The 14,894-nt window shown below is 38.4% G+C and overlaps 1 protein-coding gene across 6 annotated transcripts in view; it reads left to right on the plus strand.

The window, feature by feature from the left end:
- RALGPS2 (Ral GEF with PH domain and SH3 binding motif 2) overlaps window positions 1-14,894 on the plus strand; it is a 164,385-nt gene that overhangs the window by 18,253 nt on the left and 131,238 nt on the right. The window contains exon 1 of one of the 6 annotated variants that reach the window (XM_045982373.1): window positions 14,706-14,830. The exons of the other annotated variants lie outside the window; for them this stretch is intronic. The gene's annotated coding sequence lies outside the window, so the exon portion shown is untranslated. Of the gene's footprint in view, window positions 1-14,705; window positions 14,831-14,894 lie in introns of those variants that run through there. 6 annotated transcript variants of the gene reach the window in all.

Consider the following 14,894-nt stretch of genomic DNA (forward strand, 5'->3'; position numbering starts at 1 on the left):
GGGGTTCCAGGCAGTGTAGTCAAGCAAGAAAGAAAACAAGTCTTTTAGAATGGAAAGGAGGAAGTAAAAGTGTCTTTCTCTGCAGATTACAGGACTGTAGAAAATCTTTTGGAAACTACAGAACTACTAAAATGTAAGTGAGTTAAGTAAAGTTTCAGAGTACAGGATTGATATATAAATATCAATTGTACTTCTTAAACTAGAACAGTTAGCCATTGAAATTTAATAAAATCACTACCATTGGCAGTAGCAACACAATTGCACAGCATTGCTGAACAAAATCCAAGAGCACTTAGATAACTGGGGAGGTAGTCCTTGTTCATGGATTGGAAAGACTCATTGTTGCTAAGATGACAGCTATCCCCAAATTGATCTCTTGATTCAGTGCAATCCCATTCCATACTCTTAGCAGGCTTTTTTGTAGAAATTGACAAGCCAATTCTGAAATTCATGTAGAAATGAAAAGGACCTAAAATAGCAGAAACAACTTTGAAAAAGAACAGAAGTTGGAGAGTTAATACTCCCCAATGTGTCAATTCATTATAAAACTAATCAGAACAGTATAGTATTGAGGTAAAGATAGAGAAATAGATCGGTGGGATAGAAGAGTCCAGAAATAAGCCGGTGCATATATAGACAACTGAATTTTAACCAAGCACAAAGGCAATTCAGTGAAGAAAGGATAGCTCGTTTGACAGATGATGCTGGCACAGTTGGATATCCATATACAAGTACATAATCTTCAAACTGTCTCTTGCCTGCAAAAATTAGCTCAAAATGAATCATAGACCTGAATGGAAAAACCTAAAATTATAGAACTTTTAGACAAAAACAAGAGAAAATCTTTGTGATCTTGAGTTAGGCAAATAGTTTTATTTAATTAATTAATTGATTTAAGGCAGATCTTTTCAAATGTAATACCAAAAGCAGGATTCATAAAATAATACACTGATTAAATGAACTTTATCAAATTAAAAATGTGTGCTTTTCAAAAAATATTAAGAGAATGAAAAGACAAGCTGTGGAGTGGGAGAAAATACTTGCAAATCAAATATCTAAGGCTTTACATCTAGAATATGTGAAGAACTCTCAAATATTTATCTATAACCTATATTATATGTATTAGTCATTAGAGAAGAATAAATGAGAATTGTAGTGAGCTACCAATACATAATTATTAGGATTACCAAACAGGCTAATTACCAGGTGTTGGCAAGGGTGTGAAAAAACTGGAATCTGTACTTTACTGTTGGGACTGTAAATAGTACAGCCACTTTAGGAAATAGTTTGTTTCTTAAAATGTTCAATATAGACCTACTAGCTATTCTATACCTAGGTATTCATAGCAGCTTTATTTGTAATAACCACTAAAATCCAGATGCTCATCAATAGATGAATGACTAAACAAATTGTGATATATCCGTTTGACTTAGTAATTAAAAAGCATGGGCTGTTGATATACACAGCAGCACAGGTGAATCTCAGAATAATTACCTTGAATGAAAGAAACCAGGCACCTTGGGAGTAACTGGGTATGTTCATTCACTATCTTGATTGTAGAGAATTTTTTCATGGGTGTTTACTGTGTACTTTGAACACGTGAAGTTTACTGTATAAGGAAAGCTGTTTTTAAAAAGTGATGTGATAAAGATCCTAATATAGATATGAATTGATAAAAGATTTACTAAAAACTTTATATAACATAGATCATTGCTGTATCTTTCACATAATTATTTTAAGTACACATAAAGCAGGAAAAGTCCGTTGAAATCTTTTTCTTAGAAATCAAGAAATTTAACTCATTTGCAACTGGTTCTCAGCTGGGGTCATTTTGCCCCCCATGGGACATTTTTTAGTATCTGGAGACATTTAATTATCAAAACTGTTAATAGCTTTTGGTGGATAGAGCCCATTGATGCTACCAAACAGCCTGCAGTGCACAGCACAGTCCCCTTCAACAGAGAATTGTCTGGTCTCAGATATCAGTAGTGCTAGGGTTGGGGTGCCTGGGTGGCTCAGTGGGTTAAGCCTCTGCCTTTAGCCCAGGTCATGATCCCAGGGCACTGGGATCAAACCCTGAATCAGGCTCCCTGCTCACCGGGGAGCTTGCTTCTCCCTCTCCCTCTCTGTGAACTCTATCTCACTCTCTCACTCTCTCAAATAAATCTTGAAAGAAATAGTGGTAGTGTTGAGAAACCCCAGTTTAGAGTCATTGTAGCCACTTACTATTTGAATCCTGTGTATTCCTTTGTTGAACGTATTACTGGTAAAACAAGTTGCTAAACAAAAATCTTCGGAGAAGGTAGTGTCTTATACTTTAGGGAATGTGTGGATGATGTATTTATGAGATTCTTTCATTTTTGAAATATTAGTATTTTTTTAAGGGATTATTTATATGAGAGAGCGAGAGCACAAGCAGGAGGGGGAGAAGGAAAGGGAGAGAGCATCTCACGTGGACTCTGCGCTGACGGTGGAACTTGACCTAGGGCAGGATTGCACAGCCCCGAGATCAGATCTGAGCCAGAACCAAGGGTCATTTAACTGACGGCACCACTCGGGGGCCCCAAAAGCTACCTGAAGTTGATCTATTTGGATATATTGCAGTATTTGTTTTCATATCATTTGAAAAAAATGTTAAAACATCACCACTACCATGTGTGTAATTTCCCAACCAAGCCTGTAAGAGGCATTCAGTAGAGCCTAATTTTAATCAATGGACTAAAACTGAGTTTTTGTTTGTTTTTCAAATAAGTGGCTATTTGAAATACAAAATTTTAGGTTTAAGTGTCATTAATTTAAAATGCTTACCTGGCCACCTTTTTGCTCATGTTCCACAAACAGACCAAGACTCTTGTTCTCAGATCAGACACTTGAGCAGTTTTACATCGTGATACTTGGATCTTCGTATTTTCTCTTTTTTTCCATTTTAAACAACAAGGGAGGGAGCAGGCAGATTTGAGTGGAAGAAAGAAGGCTAAGGACAAGGATTTGGATTGGGGTTGAGAACATTGACTCTTAACACGTTACTTGAGTGGAGGGGTATTTTTTCAGTAGAGTCGTTTTTGGAATTCTGTATATTCGATCTGTTTAGCAGTAAGTTGCAGCTGCTGCAGATGTGTGTGCGGCTGCCTCAGAAGACTGATGTTACACGGTTGAATTTGGGAATACCCTATTCTTGCACTAGAGGAGTGCTCTCTGAAGTAGAATCTGTCCCAGGTTTTGTTCTAGATCACAGATCTGCAAACTTTCTATAAACGCCCAGACTCTAACTACTTTAGGCTTTTTTTTTTTTGGCAGGCTGTGCAGTCTCTGTTGCATCTATTCAGGCCTCCCTTTTGGGGGGCGGGGTGAAAGTAACCATAAACAATACATAAATAAAGGAGCGTGTCTGTGTTCCAATAAGAATTTTAATTTATAAAAACAGGGCTTAATTCAGTTTGTGGTCCCTAGTTTGCCAGCCCCTGTTCCACACCATCAACATTTTGTGTTGGGACAGTTGGTATTGTCTGGTCAGTTCCCAGTGGTAGCTGGTTGCAAATGGGAGAAAGCAGTGCCCTTTTACTTGTAGCTGCTCTGAGGTTCCGAACAGCCTTTAGAGATGATGGTATGGAATGAGTGAATGACATGAGCTACAAAGGAGAAGTAGAATGTCAAGGCATGCTTACAGCTTTGCTCACTCACAACCCATATGCAGATGTTCAACAAATTCTAGCAAGTTTACTTTTGAGAAGTCTGTGGAATTAGGTTTGAAAAATGTATATATAATCTCCTGGCTGAAGTAGGGCAAATAACCTCCTTATTGCTGTCTCTGCTTTTAAGGTTCTCTCTAATCTACCGGCCTCCACGCATGTTGCCAGTTTGTTTTCTGAAATAAAAGTGGTATGGCACACTTCCCTGCCTGTAATTACACGGTTAACTCCCAGTCACCCAGAACGGTGTTTCCTAACCACTTTTTATCTTGAGTCCCTTTGAAAATCACTTAATACCTGTGGAGCCAGGAAAATTAATTTTTGTGTTCATTACATAATTTTTATACTTTGGGGGAAGTTGTATATTTCTTGGCCCTAGGATTTAATTCATGGTCTCCTAGTTAAGAAATTCTGATTTAGAGAGTAAAGTGCATGTTTCTTTCCATGCTGTTGTACGCATTTCATGATCTGTCTTCAGTCTGTCTTTGCAATTTATTGTTGTGTTTCTTTCTTTCCTCCCATGCCTTCACTCTCTCTCTCATACACACACACACACACACACACACACACACACACACACACACACACACACACAGGTTTGATTTTTTTTTTTCCCCCTGCAAAGAATTAACCAATATTCTCCTGCCATGCCAGTTTCTCCCATTCCTTTGTCTTTGCAAGTATTATTTTCTCTTGCTGGGAATGTCCTTACTACTTCCCCTCCATCTGCCCAGTTTCTAGTTGTTCAGACTCATTTCAAATATCAGATTCTTAGTGAAGACTTTCCTGACATTTCCTCTTTGTCAGACATAAGTAAGTATGAAGGAATTGTAGCCAGTGACACATGTAGGGAAGCCTGCCTTTTATGGCATTGGGGTGGGGAAGAGAATGAGAAGAGGAAACCTTTTAGGGAAGATTTCTTTGCTCTTAGGATGTATCTCTCTCCTTAACTTCTCTGAGCCTCAGTTTCCTAAGTTGAATATAGTAATATTTACCTTGGGCTGTTAAATGAAGAGCAGTGTTCCAATCTCTGTAGCACCTCAGTATTTATACAGGAAATTCTCTTCTTCTGGTCAGTGAGTGGCCCAGGAACATATGCAGGAGTAAACATTTTCAGAGACCCACTTTGTTCAGTTCTGAATAAACTGTCCTAATGGAAAACTATATTGTAAATTTACTAAAATGAGAAGATTTCTCCTAATCCTTCTGCTGAAGTTATTTTAAGGTGTATGTACAAGATACAGGTTGGCATGGGGCGCCTGGGTGGCGCAGTGGTTTAAGCTGCTGCCTTCGGCTCAGGTCATGATCTCAGGGTCTTGGGATCGAGTCCCACATCTGGCTCTCTGCTCAGCAAGGAGCCTGCTTCCCTCTCACTCTCTCTGTCCGCCTCTCTGCCTACTTATGATCTCTCTCTGTCAAATAAATAAATAAAATCTTAAAAAAAAAAAAAGATACAGGTTGGCATGCAAATATTTGTGTTGATATAGGCATCGCTACTTTTAAAAGGCCAGTGGGATTTTTACTGTTGGAGTACATGATGCTTTTTTGGCCAGTGACTTGCTGATAGACTGGATCTCTGTCTTTCACAAATTAACACTTATGGTTTTCACTGTTCTGTGAATGACTTGACTAGTGTATGACATAATGATGATTTGTGATTTTGCTGAGCGCAGATGTGTTACTAGTCCATCATGCTGTTTTCGAAAACCGACCTCCGTGCTTTGGAACCAGAATATAATGGGAAGAGAGTTTGGGATAAAGAGGACCGATAGCTTTATTGCTTTGACGGACAAAGGAGGTTGCAGCAGGCTAAGGTCTTCGAAACTGCAAGCCGGCCTGGAGGAAGAGGCTGGAGGGATTATAGGGAAATCCAGGACCCTAGCTGGTTTTTTTTTTTTTTTTTAATATTTTTATTTTATTTATCAGAGAGAAGGAGAGAGAGAGAGAGCACACAGGCAGGCAGAGGTGGAGAGAGAAGCAGGCTCCCTGCCGAGCAAGGAGACCATGCGGGACTCGATCCCAGGACCCTGGGATCATGAACCGAGCTGAAGGCAGCGGCTTAACCCACAGAGCCACCCAGGCGTCCCCCTAGCTGGTTTTGACAGGAATTGTGTACATGCTGCTGGCCTGGTTGATCGTGTTTTCAGGATAGTGCCCAGAAGGGTGGAGGGGAGGTTTTCTGAAGAGAGGAAAAAGATTACTTAGTTTAAAATTGAGCCTCCTTGCTGAAGCATTACTCCAGCCATTTTGATTTTTGTTCAAGTTTATTCTTTTAAGTGGTTTCAAGCCAGGAGGCATGTCTCTGTGGCATTGATTATGCTCTACTTTTTTGTGTAGTAACTTTTGTTGCCAGTCCTGTTGATGCTTCCCAAGCCAACTCCTCGTGCTGGTGACCAAAGGGAAGCTAAAAGTAATAGTTCTAGAAAGAGGAATTTTGAACAGAATAAAGTGTTAAGATTCTGTGGTGGCTTAAATTAATGGTATAAATCAATCTACTTTGCAATTTGTATGGCAGTGTAACAAGTAAATTACTTCACAATTTTTAGATTCATTAAAAGGCTTGTAGAAGTAAAAAAAAAAATTGGTTATACTTTAATGTGCTATACGCCATAGTAGAGTAGTAGTTTCGAATTTGGGGATTTTTCAGGGTTTCCTGGGACAGATTCCTCATAAACATCGAGGTTCTGTTATACTTGAAGTCATCACAGTGGTAACTATTTGTTGAGACTTCTGAATTCAGTAGGAGTGACTAATGGTCTCTATGTGTGTGCAGTATAAATCATTCCTTCTGAATGAAACTTCTAAGATCATATAAGTTAGTAGTCCATTTATAAGGACTCTGTCTCTTACTGCCTACAGGATAAAGTCCAGGCTTTTCTTTTTGCTGTAACAACCATTGCCCTTTATACCTACTTCTTCAGACACAGTTCCTCAAAGTTCTCATCTCTCTCTTACATTTTGCCCTTTTAATTATACTGTGCTTAACGATTGGCAGTTCCCTAAATGCCAGTGAGAAAGGATTTCACCCTTCCTAACCTTTGTACATGCTATTTCCTGTGTGTGTCCTTTTTCACCTCATGAACTTCTTTTAGAAATGAAAATGGAGAGAAATCAGGTGTTCACCCCCAGGTTTTCATAGTATTTAGACATTCCATTAGGGGTTTGTTAGGGGTTGGGTAATTTGGTATTGTAGAAAGTGCTGAGGATTAGTGAGCAGAAGACTTGCATTTAAGACCTACCTGTGTGACTAGTTGATTTTATGTGAGCTTGGCCATACAACCTCCCCTGAGATTGTTGTCTTCTGTAAAATCAGGGAATTAGAATATAATCGTGAGTAAGCAAAGTTGCCTTTCCCCCCTCTTCCTTTTCTTTGTCTTTACTTCCATTTTTCTTCCCTCCCCTTCTTTCTTTCTTGCACATTTGAAGACTACAACAGTTTCTACGACTTGCTAATAAATTATACAGCCATGATTTTTCAAGAATGGGATGTAGGGCCTGTCCTGGGAGTAACATAAGGGGGAAAACTTGGGGATTTGAAATGTATCCTAAATTGGGATCTCCAAAGTACTTTCTGCCTCTTAAATAAAGTCATCTGTTTATTCTTTGTATTAATAACACGAGGCAAAACATTTGGGTTCTACGTAGCTTAATTCTGAAAGGCTGTTCTTGAGACCATTTTGACTGTGAAGTCAAAAGTGACCACTAACGCCATCTGTTGGTGGGAAGAGTTGTACTTTTTAAAAATTGGATGTACAGTTTAGTATCTATGAAATTTTGCAGATTAAAGTAGGGCTTCCCCCATACTTTTTATTTTGAAATAATTTCAGGGTTTTTTTTTTAAATTTTGCCCTGTTTGCTTTATCATTTAGTCAATTCTCCCATACATACACATGCCGATTTCTCGAAATATTTGAAATTAGTTTGCATACCTCATACCTCTTTTCTTGACAGTATTTCATTTGTTTTTCTTAAAAACAAAATTATTCTTTAAGTAACCACAAGTAATCAAGTAACCATAAGTAATCAAATTCAGGAAACTGATACAGTACTTTAATCTGTAGTTAATATTCTGATTTTGTGAATTTTTCCGATATTTTAGAGCATTTACTGTCCTCCAGTACAGGCTCTTTAGTTGTCATGTCTCTGGAGTTTCCTTTAATTTTTAACAGTTCCTCAGCCTTTGTTTGTGCATCATGAAACATTGAGATTTTTAAAAGAACAAATTCATAGAATGTTTCTTGGTTTATTTCTGTCCATTTCCTCGAGATCAGATTCAGGTTATGCATCCCCAGCTCATACTCATACGTGCTGTGCCCTTCCCAGAATATCCCAGCAGAGCCCCATGATGTCAGTCTGCTCCTGGGTGGCGGTGGTAATTTTGATCTGCATGCTCAGAGTGTTGTCCTGTTTCTTCACACAGTGTTGCTACTTATTTTCTTCTTGCAACTTATAAGCAGTCTGTAGGAAGACACTGTTTTTGTTTTAACCTTTTTTCTAATGAAAATAATGTCTTTGTAGAAATTTTAAAATATACAGGTAAGCCAAAGTTAGGGGAAAATTGACTTGGAAAACTGGAGAGAGCTCCATTGTAGTGCATGTTGATGTGATCTCTGATGTCCACTGTAATAATGACAATGACAGCCAGAAGGATTATACCTTAGGTACAATTTGGCAAATAATTGTTTTACTCATTTAGCAGCATGCTGTGAATATTTTCCCATGTGTCGCCGAGTTTTCTTCTGTGATGTTTTAGAGACCGCGTAGTGCTGCACTGTGTATTCCTTTGCTGTGCGTCACTGTGTGCTGTTCAGCTTAGCCTTACCTTTCAGGTACCGGAATCTCTCAGGTGTCCAGGCTATATAGTTGCTCTTCTTTCTAGGCTTTTGCTTTTTTCTTACAGCCTGAGGGAAACAGTGCTGTACTGTCAGCTCATGTGAAGTTTTCACTCCGACCATGGAGCCCTGACTGACTGTGCTGTTTGTCAGTTCCACAGGGTGATGCTACCACACTCCCAGTTCTTTCCCTGACCATTTCCGGGCCTGCAGTGGTACACTTCTGCCAAATATATAAAGCTTTTTCAGATTCAGCTGGATTGTTTTCATGCTTTAATTGTTCATATTATATAATATGTTGGGTTTTTTGTTTTTTTCCAAATGTGTGGTATTATGAGTTAAATGGACTTTCATGAGCTAGTGTTCTGAGCAGAGCATATGGCTAAAATGCACACACACCCGCCAAAACCAAAAAGATACAAGACAGAAACATTTGGAGCACAGACCAACTTTTTGCCTGTATCTTTCTGTTATCTGAATTCTAGTTTACCACCACTTATATTTTGGGCCAAGTTTCATGGGAGATCTCGGAGCACTTATGTATTAGAATCACTTGGCAAATTATCTTCAGTGAACCTTCTCTACTGGAGGTGGAGCAGAACCTTTAAGGCATTACTTAAGACTTCCCCGTTACTGTTTAGTCATTTGAAAATCTCTCATCAAGTATTTGGTTTTGGGCCAGTTAGGTACATGGAAATACAAGCTTTCTGTATAGATATAGGCCAGTTAATAAATGGATCATCCCGTTATTTCTACACTTGAGTACCAAATCACATCTGAAAGGCTTAGGTGTGGAGTCTCTTTACTGACGTAAGGTAAAACCATTTTAATCCTAGTGTACTTTTTAAAGTAGCTTCATTTTTTTAAGCCTTTCTTTATTTGGGAAATAATAGTTGCTATTTTATAGGTGGTGGGGTACATTTTATATGGGTCAGTTACTTTTCTTTGCCCATTGTTAATATATGGACTATACTTCAGGTAGCGTAATAAGGTAGCATTGTGATAGGTGAAACAGTTTTCTGCTATCTTTACCTTTTTCCTTTTAATTTAAGATCTTTGTTTTGAAAATAATCTTTCTTCAGATTCTCATACACATCTTGAGTATGTACCTAAAATATTTAGAAATAAAATATATGCCTGGAAAAAATATAAACGTACCTAACTTAAATAATAGTTTGGTAAGTGATCTAGCAGATAGTCTTCTGGGAAACGGTTTAGTTCTTTTGACATGAGACTTCTAAATGTGTGGATTAATTTAGACATTATCAGCTGTTTTTTTTTTCTTTAGCAATGTGGGTGGTGTGAAATTGCTAAACCTGTCATTGTGGTTGGCTTACAGTGATTGAAGTTTCTCCAGAAATTTGTCTTTTTTCCCTTAGTTTGGTGTGTGCTTCTTACCGTATGAATTGCTGTCATTAAAAAAAAAAAAAAATGCTTGCTACCCCTTTGATTAAGAATGAATTGTAGTGGGGCACCTGGGTGGCTCAGTGGGTTAAAGCCTCTACCTTCAGCTCAGGTCATGATCCCAGGGTCCTGGGATCGAGCCCCGCATTGGGCTCTCTGCTCAATGGTTGCCTGCTTCCCCCTCTCTCTCTGCCTGCCTCTCTGCCTACTTGTGATCTCTGTCTGTCAAATAAATAAAAAAAATCTTTAAAAAAAAAGATGAATTGTAGCTTAGAATTTTTTTATTACTTAGTCTACAATACTAGGAATAAATGGAATAATTTCAAGTTGTGTGCTTTTGAATGAATTTATAAAATAATTTAGAACATTTATGTTTAATCTACACATACAAATTAGTTTCTCAAGAGACCCCTCGTCATTAGCTTCAATGGCTTTGTATTGCAGCATATTCGTATGGTTTTTTGTGCTGAGAGATACAATTGTTATTAGTTAACATGTTTATGCATTTACAATTTCTAAGAAATGAATATTTTTTAAATAATGTTTTTAATCATTTAGTAAATTTCTTTTCCAGTGTACTTATGTCTTTCAAAATGGTTCATTTAGAGGAATAGTTTACGCCTTTCTGATCCATTGATTTATATTGTAATTTTAACATGCTTCTGGAATTCAGAAGTAGAAGAAGGGCTCTTAGAGGTGTGCCTCATCCTCCCCTTTTTTCCTTTATTTAAAATTTTATTTATTTATTTTTTATTGACATATAATGTATTATTCGCACCAGGGGTACAGGTCTGTGAATCGTCAGGCTTACACACTTCACAGCACTCACCGTAGCATATACCCTCCCCAACGTCCATAACCCCACCACCCTCTCCATAGCCCCCTCCTCTCGGCAACCCTCAGTTCTCTTTTTCTTTTTTAAGTCACATCACTGATGGATGGACTTGGAGCCTCTGCTTAAATATTAGCAAAGTTCCTTACCCAAGGCCTTGTAGCTGGCTGATAATGCCTAGATCAGGATTTGAACCCATGACTTTCTGACTCCAAAGTCTGTGTTCTTTCCATTATACTATACTATTTCTAGATGCACGGAGTTTTTCCTATGATTTCTTTTAATTCTTACAAAATCTCTGTGAGATATATTTTGCCATCACTTGTTTATAAATGAAAAAAAAACAAAATTCAGAGATTAAATAACCCAGCATAATACATCTGGTTTAAGTCCTAGAATTTAGTATTCCATATCTCACGATTTTACCACTGAACTGCCTTTTCTGTTGCTTGTTTGGTCTGCAGTGGGGGCAGGGGAGTTTTGGGAGGGCCTTGCTCATAAATTGACAGGACTTCCATTAACTTTTTGTTAATGTCCTCTGAGATTTGCCATCTCTGTGGCACCAGGGATTCTGGTGCTGGTAAGATGGTAAGATGAAGATGACTGATGTGAGGGGGTACCATGTGAACAGGGGAGAGCTTGTACAAGAGAAGACTAGAAGAGGGTCCTGGAGAGCAGAGATTGGAAACGCTTGGGTAGGGAAGGGGCCTGCACACCACTTCGATACTTTGCTGGTTTTGGCAAAAGGTGGAAGAGTGTTGTTTCCTACTCACCTTCCCTAAGACCCAGTGGCATACCTCTGGCATATTAAACCTTGAAATATACTGGTTTTAGTTCTCTAAGCTCAGTTCCCTACTTAGATACCTTTCATGATTGCTAGTGCCTGTCCTTTCACTTCTTCAGCTCTTTCCAGAGTTAAGCGCAAGGGTTCTGCTAAGCCAGCAGGCGAGCACTCCACACTGTACCTTGTCTCTGGGCCATCTTCACGTTTGTATTTGCACCTTTGTTTATGGTGTTCTTACTTCTCCTTTCTTCCAACTTCAGCTTGTCTGTCTTTTTAAACCCAAACATCATTTCATCCTGTAGAAATTCCATGACTTTTGAGCTGAATAGAAGTGTAACACGTAGTAGTATTCTGATCATTTCATTTCCTGGTCTTTCCCGCTCTAGCCATAATGAACTTGCTTAGAGTAGGAACAACCTTTCAGGTTCCCTTTTCTGTTTCCCTCCTTCCCTTATTTTGTTCCCCCCTCTTCCTTCTCCCCTCCATCTTTCCTTTCTCTCTTCCGTACCCTCCTCCTCTGTCCTGTTTTTTTTTTCCCTGTCTATCCATTTATAAGTTCATCTCTTTTCTGTCTTTTGTTTTTCCCCTCTGTCCTCCCTTTTATCCTCCTTCCAGCTGTCTTTCCCTACTGTGTAAGCAATCACCTATCCTCTGAACTCTAAAAATGGGATATAATGAACCTATGAACCTTCATAGGTTCGTTTTGACGATTGAGAGCTTTTTTTAATGAAAAGTACTCAAAGCAGGCCTATGAAGTAATAAGCACTCCTGGATGTTAACCTTTGTTTGTGGTTGTTGTACTGATTTGTGTATTCCAGTTTAAACAAATGATAGGACCTGCTATAAAGGGGGATATAGTTTTCCTTTTTTTGCATAAAAGTAGATAATTATTTTTAAAAAGTTGTTATAGAAGTTAGTTTTGAACTTTTAAACACTTTGACAATCATCCAAAAATATCAATTGTATTAACAATCATGACTAAGATAATTATTTCTACTTTGAGAAAAATTATTTTCTCATGTTTTACATTTTTAAATACATTACAATTGCTTGCCGTATGGACTAATTTTTTGGTAAATTCTTTACCTAAAAGTGTCTTCGCTGTCTCTTGAATGAGAATTCAGCTGGGTGTGGAATTCTAGGTTGACAGTTATTTTCTCTAAGTACTTTGAAGATATTTTCTTTTCTTCTGTATGCATTATTTGTTGAGAAGCTTTCCATATAATTTTGTTCCTACGTAAGTAAAGTGTGTTATTCCACTTGCTTCTAAAATAAATACTCTCCAGTGTAGAGTAACATATAGAATATGACTCTCTTTATTTTTCTTGCTCAAGACTTGTGATTCCTGAATAAGAAGAGTTTGTCTTTCCCATGCAATGGGAACTTCTCAGCCTTTATCTCTTCAAATATTGCCTGTCTTTTCCTCCTCTAGAACTCCTCTTAGACTGTGTTAAATCTTATTATTCTGTTTTTCATTTCTCTTGATCTCTACACATTTTCTGTATCAATAATTCTTTGTACAGAATTTTTGCATAAATTCTTCTACATTTTTTAAAAAGATTTTATTTATTTGCCAGAGAGAAAAAGAGAAGGAGCACAAGCAGGGGGAGTGACAGGCAGAGGGAGAAGCAGGTTCCCCGCTGAGCAAGGAGCCTGATTCAGGACTCGATTCTAGGAGCCTGGGATCCTGACCCTTGCTGGAGGCAGATGCTTAACTAACTGAGCCACCCAGGTGTCCCTGTCTTGCATTCTCCATAACATCTTGTTTTGTTTTCAGTTTTTTCTTTTAAGGCTGCTGATTTTAATCTCTCCTGTTTTATAGCTCATCTTAAGTTCTCAAAAGGTAATCTAATAATTGTTGTGTTTCCCATTTTTACTTGTAATGTGTTGTTTGCTTTATAGAGTTGGTAAATTTTTATTTTGATCTTGCTAGTGGGGCTTTATTTGCAGGAATCACATACTGCCTTTTTGTTCCCGTCATCTGCCTTGGGTTCCAGGAGTCTGGCTTGTGAACTTATTTTTGTGAATTTCTTGTCTGAAGGATCTTGAACCGTGCTGATAGTATAAATTCACATTGTGTGTCTGCTGGAGTCTGTTGAGGATTACAGATTGTCATTTTGTAGACAAATTTGTGGTCAATCTCCTCTAGTCTTAATGTTAAGTTCAGGCCAAGACTGATAAGTGTCCTTATCTTACACCAGTATCTATCCATCCATATCCATCTACCCACTCTTCCTCCCTCCCTCCGTTCCTCTTTCTTTCTTTCTTCCTTTCTTTCTTTAACCATTTTACATTGATGGGATAGACCATCAATATGTCTGGCTTTATTCTAGGTAAAAGTATGGTTGGGTAGAGTGGGGAGCAAAGTATGTGTCTCAATTCTGTTCTCATCTCTTGGTTGCCTTTTCTATTCAATTGGGATCAAAATTTAACTTACAGGGCGCCTAGGTGGCTCAGTGGGTTAAGCTGCTGCCTTCGGCTCAGGTCATGATCTCAGGATCCTGGGATCGAGTCCCACGTCGGGCTCTCTGCTTAGCAGGGAGCCTGCTTCCTCCTCTCTCTCTGCCTGCCTCTCTGCCTGCTTGTGATCTCTCTCTGTCAAATAAATAAATAAAATATTTTTTTAAAAAAATTTAACTTACAATTCCTAAATTTCTTTTGTATTACAAAGATTTTTTTTTAAAGATTTTATTTATTTATTTGAGAGAAAGAGCTCACAAGCAGGGGGGAGGGGCAGAGGGAAAGGGAGAAGCAGACTCCCCATGAACAGGGAGCCCTGGGATGGGCTCTGAGACCCTCACCTGAGCAGAAATCTCAGGACCATGACCTGAGCTGAAGGCAGAAACTTAACCCACTGAGTCACCCAGGCGCCCCAGCATTTTTATATTGTTTATTAGCTATATTGCTGGAAGTAGAAATCCTCATCATATTCTTTTAGATGTGTGTAGTATTGTATGTATTGATTATTTTTTGATTGCCATTCACCCTATACTTTAATTGGGCATGTATGTAATGTCCTGTGAATGACTGCTTTATTTATTCATTCATTCACTCTCTTATTTATTTTTTATTTTTTTAAGATTTTATTTATTTGACAGAGAGAAATCACAAGTAGGCAGAGAGGCAGGCAGAGAGAGAGAGAGTGGAGAAAGCAGTGCGAGCAGAGAGCCCGATGTGGGACTCGATCCAATCCCAGGACCCTAAGATCATGATCTGAGCTGGAGGCAGAGGCTTAACCCACTGAGCCACCCAGACACCCTCATTCACTCTTTTAACAGATACTTATTAAGTAGGTAATTGAGGTCAAGTATTGTGTTCATGTGCCTGAGTGAAAAGATAAAAAATAATGGTTT

This window comes from Meles meles, chromosome 17 (genome assembly GCF_922984935.1).
Source record: "Meles meles chromosome 17, mMelMel3.1 paternal haplotype, whole genome shotgun sequence".
Lineage (NCBI taxonomy): Eukaryota > Metazoa > Chordata > Mammalia > Carnivora > Mustelidae > Meles > Meles meles.